The sequence below is a fragment of the Dufourea novaeangliae genome, unplaced genomic scaffold, assembly GCF_001272555.1.
Source record: "Dufourea novaeangliae isolate 0120121106 unplaced genomic scaffold, ASM127255v1 scaffold8, whole genome shotgun sequence".
In the NCBI taxonomy this organism is placed as follows: domain Eukaryota; kingdom Metazoa; phylum Arthropoda; class Insecta; order Hymenoptera; family Halictidae; genus Dufourea; species Dufourea novaeangliae.
This window is the reverse complement of record NW_015373923.1, coordinates 8,249,319-8,256,973: the sequence shown is the minus strand read 5'-3', so window position 1 is coordinate 8,256,973 and position 7,655 is coordinate 8,249,319.

The window sequence follows — 7,655 nt, the reverse complement described above, 5'->3', positions numbered from 1 at the left end:
GGGTGATGATCGAACGTTACTCTTGCTGGGGGTGGGGGGCATGTTGGACCTTGTAACTGTGCAACGATTTCTAGATGTACCCTTACGAGTAAATTGGGCTACCGCTAGGGGGAATAGCGGCGTAGGGGAATTACACATGGTGTCGAAAATTATTGAAATTTATACTAAATTCACATTCAATGTAATAATTGTTTCGGTACTTGAAATAAATTTATCAAGTAATAGGAGGCCCTTCCTCTTTCGCTGTTTGTTTTCTTAGTGGAAGCCGAGCTTGCTCGTGAGGGTATACGGTGTATCGTCTGAGATAGGTGACCGAAACCTTCTTCAGGTATAATGGTACAGAGAATTTTCCGTATGTGATTCGATTGGTATCTTACTAGCTGCGAGCATGTATAGATATCGTTGCACGTTTCTAAGTGCAACATGCCAAGAATTGACCTGATCCTTTAGGGCGCAGAAAGTAAAAGCTAGGTTATAGAATATTCTATAATTCCGAGAGTTTACGGCATGACAGAAAGGGATAACGTGTGTTTGTGTTTGATATTTATGACTCAATATTTTTGACTCACATCACGCGTAACTTGAGCGTGTACTTTCTGTTCTGCCATGCGTGAAAAGTGGGACAGATAGTTAAAAATGCAATATGATCTTGAGAATTGAATCTTTTTTATGCTATGTCCAGTTGAGTCGCAAATTACTGAAGAATAGGGACAATAGAAATTCGAATCACTTTACAGAACATGCAGGTTAACGCCAGGTATCCAGTATAAATTCAAAAAATCATTATAGAAAAAATACAATGTTTAATATAGTATATTGAATAGAGAAAATTGAATATTGAAATTACCAAGAATGTTGGTCGAAGAATTTGGAATTTAGTGTAAAAATGTCTACCATTGTTCCATCTGTTCTATTGACTGTTATTTTCAAGCCACATGTAAATGGAAACCTCCAAGGAGAATGAAATTACTGGTTCTGTATTATATATTTTTCTTTAATCTTGATTTTAATTTTTTTTTGTATGTTTTTTTTTTTTATAAAAAAGAAACTAATATTATGAAATACTGGTCAAATTTGTTTGGATTTACTTGATACAAGACCTTGTATCTTTTAAACACATTTGGAATGAAAGAGAAGGCATGAAGACATCAAATCGTCATAAATATCAAATACAAACTGACGAGTCAATCTCACGCAGAAGCAGAATATTGATTGACAGTATTTTCGTGTGACAGTAGTTTCTACAAAACTACTTCATTTCGAACTCGCCATTCAAAGGATTAAAGTAACATTCGACCGACTGTACGCCCCCGAAACCAATCGATGTGACGCGAAGAACGTAACATTTTAATGTAGAAGTGTAACATAATTTACCAAAAAATAAGGAACAATACTGGTTCTGTATTTATAAAGTCACTTTACAACTGGAAATACAATTACATAGTACGGCTTTATCGACGTACGAAACGTTGGCGAAAAGGACGATCGCCGCCATATTGACAGAGTGACGCGAGAGAATGCGTAAGTAAGTTATTGCGTAAATGTGAGTAAAATCAATCGTCGATCATGTATTGTTGACTGCAATATTTGTAGGTTATACGCGTAAGTCTGTTAAGCTAATTTATAACTAAATTATTATTTTTATTTCGATATCCTCGACGCTCTATCCTTGACACGTGAAGTCATTAAAATATGCGTCACGATACGATAATATGTACTACGATAGAACATATCGACACGTAGATGTTTCACCGAGCTCCCCGATGATATTAAAGATCAATTCTTGTGATCGCCGATATGAGATTCCCATGTGTTGTATATTATACTTTTCCATGTGTTGTGTGCTGTATCATTTCGTTTTGCAAGTGGGATGATGCCATATTATTATGTACGATATTTAATTTTAATAAGTCATAGGAACCTTGACGTTCTAATAAAGTGAAATGACTAAGTAACCTTGTTGAAACATTTCCTTTATTTATTTATTTATTTTATTCCGTCTTGGTAGCTAATGGTGCTTTGAAAATAAATCTGAAATTGTGTGCCATGTCTTTATTGCCATTGGAAACGTTATTGATCTACTCATCGATCGTTGAATAACTTTGATTAGATGAAAGAAATACTGATGATTTTTAAAGTCGATAATTACTAGATTTTCACAATTTAATCTTCGAATCGATATTGTAATACATACTTTCGAAAACGGTTTTATAAACGTATCTAAGAATATATGAAATATTAACTGCATATATGGTGAAACTATTTCTTCTTAGTATAACAATCATTATATGTCTGAAATGTAGATGAAAGTTTGGTAATAATCATAAATTTGTATGATACAATCCAGATGAAATTAAATTCCCGAAACATATTTCGTCGTGTATAATATAATTTTGTAAATGGTAATTATAATTTATGACTTGCGTACTTTAAATTATAATTGCGTGAATGATATTATGATTATTGAAAATAAAAGTCCACTCTAAAATCTAGATGGAAGGTTACATCAGTCTGTCTATTATCATTCACTGCTATGTATATAAATCTCATGGAGAATTTTTACATTTCATCTGCTATCAAAGCTATAATTATTCACTTCTAAATTATATGTTTAAATGCATTACAATGAATAATGAAGTATTAAATTAATTCCAGTCAGTTCTGCATTCCATATTCGAACAAATGATCAATCAATTCCAATTGAATTCGAATACTAGACTTTTCGGTCTTCAAAGTGACGGACCTATTCTACTTGCAAGGAGATATGTATGTGGTGCCTCAAGTCAGGTAGTACAACTGGGCAGGTGGTGATTCTATACGAAAGAATAAGTCGAAAAAAAGAATAATATGCTTTCAGGTAATGCTTTGTGTTCGAGATAATGGAACTTTAAAATTTGTTGAATACACGGGCAGTAGAATAGGACGTGTCTAATGCGTCTGTTCATTGCATTCAGTTTCTACTTACAGCCGCGACTACACGCGCTGTAGATGAATATTCAAACCCAATTTTCTCAAAAATGAAACTTCAAAGGAAACAAATTTCTTTTCATGGAGATTCTCTCCAAAGAAACGGATCTATTAGGTGTACCAATTTTTACTTATTAATGACATCAATATTTGTATCTATATAAATCAAGAATCTGTACTGCTTCGTTTCTGCTTATAATCATTTTCTAACTTCCTGCAGCACTTTTACTCGGTAAAAATCGGGAAAATACCTTCGGTTTACAATAAAGGGTGTATACGCGAGTGTATCGCAAATGATGGACACCATTTTAAACATCGTTTTAATTAATGTAAATGACATTTTCTTGATGTTTCTTTGGTTTAGAAGAAAAAAAATGATATGTTATGATGCTTGCCGAATTCGTTTCAGTACCCATTAAAAGATGGGCGTAAAAGAATTATAGGTTCAGCTATAAAAAACTGAAGGTGACCTTAAAAACTCTGGAAAAGAAAGGTATGACAAAAAATTTGATATAATCATTTAAAAGCTCTCCTTGAACCATGTTATATTATCTAAAAAATAGTCGATATTACAGCTAACAGTAGAATAATCTAATCTGATCGCGTTTCGTGGTCCACCCTATACATATATCACCTCATAATTAACACGAAAAGAAATCCTGGGTTACTTACAGTCGACCTAAGCATAGTCCATTTGTGCCCAGGTTTGTCGCCAGTAACCAATGCAAGCGGTTTAATGCGACCCTAAACTTCCAAGTGAAAAACGAAAGAAATAACACGGGCAATGTAAGTCAAAATTTAATATATCTCCTTGCTTTTCATCCAACAGAAATGTCGCAGTATTTCCAAGGATTAGTTGAAATACCACACGTCTTTAGTTACCTCGGACATAAATCGCTTACAGCTTGATTCCTTCCGACAAGCGGACCTCGGTCCGACGATGGGACACGAAAGTCTTCAGACGGCGCGTCGTAAAGTGGTTAATCTAACGGTGGAAAGAATCGGTGGGACGCATTAAAACAAGGCTCAAGCTCATTAGAAAGCACGATCAGCCCATAACCCCGGTAAGAAAGTATGCCAAGCTCGGCTGTTACAGAACCCGCGGAGCAATTAAACGGAAAGCCTAATAAAGCGACGCCAATAAAGCACGAATCGGTGGTGGAACACCGCCCCCTTTCGGTCGTAGTAAACCCATAAACGGTTCACGGTCCAAGTGTGTTGCAAGCGGACGTGTATGTGGGCAATATACGTTGCGCGATGTACGATGTCGTAACGCGTCACACGTTGACCGCCGTGTTAAAATGGCGGAGGAAATTAAACGGCGAGCTCAGCAGCACGGCGCGAGCCCGGGTCACCTTTTGCATTTACAACGTTATAAAACTTTTTATCCGCCTCCTCATCACGAACTAATTAATGCACCATAAAACGCTAACGCCTCGCCGCACGGCGCGATTTATTCACGGTGGTGCTCGTCCAATCGAGTCCCACCGTCGCCACCAATGTCGCGAGCGCAAACAGGAAGTCGCTTGGCTGACACGACCTGTTTTGATAGGTTCGAACTTCTCGATGAAAGATTCGAACAGGTTGGAACGGTTTATGGGAAGATCGGTACTTGCATTTGCTTGTCGATTCTGACACTTTAGTCGCTGCGATCGCATCCGCCGTCGTTTAAAATTAAGTCCAATTGACGAGGTTATGAGAATAAACCTAACATCTTAGGGGAGACTCCGTGGTCCTGAAATCTATAATACTAGTAGTTTGAGAAGCCTGTGTGTAAATTGTTATTGTTTATAACAAATATAATTGAAATATACAGAAACTTTCAGGATATGGACCCTTTAATGAACTTTACATGTAATAAGTTTTACTTTATTGCAAATTATTAAACAACGACTATGTCTTAATGTTTATGGCGATTGTTAACTAGATATTATTTAATTCAAATACGCCTTTCTAGAGATTTATATGAGAAACTCGTAAAAATTTGTCAAAAATGGGAATTTTTCGATCGACGGTTGACTGTTTTTGTCCGTGACAACACTGTTACAGCTTTTGTCCTTGACAATAACTGTTGTAACTTTGAGCATAGAATATTTGGCTTACTTGTAATTATTTCACAATAAATTAAATATTTCCGACAATATAATATTTATGTCAATCACATTTTCGGTGAGGATTGTTAAACATTCTATCACTTGTTTTGTAATGCAAACTGTAATTGGTTATAACAAATATATAAAAATAGAGGTATTTAGAAATTTGTAAGAAATGAATCGTTTTATGAACTTCTATATGGAATAAATTTTACTTCATTGAAAATTATTAGACAATGACTATGTGTTAATGTTCGTGGTGGTTGTTAACTAAAAATTATTTAATTTAAATATACCTTAGTATAGTTTTGTACGAGAAATTCGTAGAAATTTTTCGCGAATAGGAGTTCCTCGATCGACGTCTGATAGTTATTGTCCTTGACAATGACTGTTATATATTTTAGAATAGAGTTTTTAGTTTATATCAATTTGAGCGAAATGATTTCACAACAAAGTGAATGTTTTCGGCAATGTAATATTTATAACCATCACATCTTAGAGATATGTTGTTAAACATTTCGCCAGGTGTTTTCTGATGCAAATTGTTGTTAATTATAACCAATGGTAATCGTAATATAGAGTAAAATGTAAGATGTAGATATTGCATTTGCAATTAATAATTTGCATTCTATCACAAATTATTCAATGACAACCACGTCTTATTATTTTCGCAAAATCTGACATATTAATTATTTTATTTAAATGATATGAACTATGTTTTATGCACATATCCACATTTTGCACCTTTGACAACATATCCCCAAAATGTGAATGTTGTAAGTATTATATTGCCGAAAATATTCACTTTGTTGTCGATTGAAGAATTCCTAGTGTGCTACAAATTTTTACGTATTTCTCGCTTAAAACTCTATTGAAACACATTTAAATTACCTAATATTTAGTTAAAAATCGTCATAAATATTAAGACATGGTCGTTGTTTAATAATTTACAATAAAATAAAATTTACTGCAGGTTAAAGTGCATAAAACGATCCATGTCTCACAAGTTTCAGTATATTTCGATTTCTGCGTCTTATAAGTAATAACTATTTGCATTACAAAATAGCTGATAGAATGTTTAACAAATCCCACCGAAAATGTGATTGCTATCAATATTCTGTTGTCGAAAATATTTAATGCAGTTTTATTTAATTTCATACAAATCAAGGTAAGAGAAAAATTCTATTCTATAAGCTGGGCCAAATTTCCGGAAACTGATCAATTAACATGCGCCAATTACCCGCTGTCTCATGGTTCTAATACATATATATTTTTGGCGTTATGTTTTTTCAGTGTTACATTCGCCGTTTAAACTGGAGTGATGCACATGTTTGTTCCCGCCAAGTCGTATTACTGCAGGATATACCGCTCTGACCAATCAGCTACTCGGAATTTCCCGAAGATAGCCGAATGAAAGCTCGGGACCGGCCGAATGTAACGGCAGTGTCATTCGTTTCGGAGAATTTGGAGGGATAAGACGTAGAAGCTGTTTGCTCGTACCAAAGTGAGTGTTTGACATTTACCTTTCATCTTTATTTATATATATATTAATTCCTAGACCTTCATTAGCTCTCTATCGTTACTGTCCTTTAATATTTATCCAATTTAGACTAAATATCCCAAATTAATTCGATATCGTAGGTTTCGGTTTACTCATCGGTTTCACTGTGTAACAATTAATGTAACATTTACGTATTTCTGATCCAATTTGCAATCTTTGCGACACACCACGAGTTCAATAATTCTTAATTTGTAACCTAACTATTCTTAACGTAGTGTAATTACTTAAAGTTTATGTTTATTTTCTGTTTCAGAGTTTCGGTTTGAAAGTACGCACTACCGACCTGAGCATCGCTGACTGCCTTCAAACGGAATTCGCCAGGAAATTGGTGAATTCTGGTAAGTTATTATAATATTTATTATAACATTTATTATGACAACAAAGTGACACTTCATTACGTATTTAGTAAAGTCTGAGTAAATTTAGTATTCTCTATAAACATGTTACCGGACATTTAATAAGTTATCTTTTGGATAAGTGACGAAATACATACATATTTTTGGCGTTATGTTTGTTCAGTGTTACATTCGCCGTTTAAACTGGAGTGATGCACATGTTTGTTCCCGCCAAGTCGTATTCCTCGAGCATATACTGCTCTGACCAATCAGCTACTCGGGTGATGTCCCGAAGATGGTCGAATGAACCGCTCGGGACCGGCCGAATGTAACCGAAGTGTCATTCGTTTCGCAGAATTTGGCGGGACAAGATGTAGAAGCCGTTTGCTCGTACCAAAGTGAGTGTTTGACATTTACTTTTCATCTTTATTCATATATATATTAATTCCTAGACCTTCATTAGCTCTCCATCATTACTGTCCTTAAATATTTATCCAATTTAGACTAAGTAATCCCAAATTAATTCGATACCGTAGGTTTCGGTTTACTCTTCGGTTTCACTGTGTAACAATTAATGTAACATTTACGTATTTCTGATCCAATTTGCAATCTTTGCGACACACCACGAGTTTAATAATTCTTAATTCGTAAGCTAACTGTTCTTAACGTAGTGTAATTACTTAAAGTTTATGTTTATTT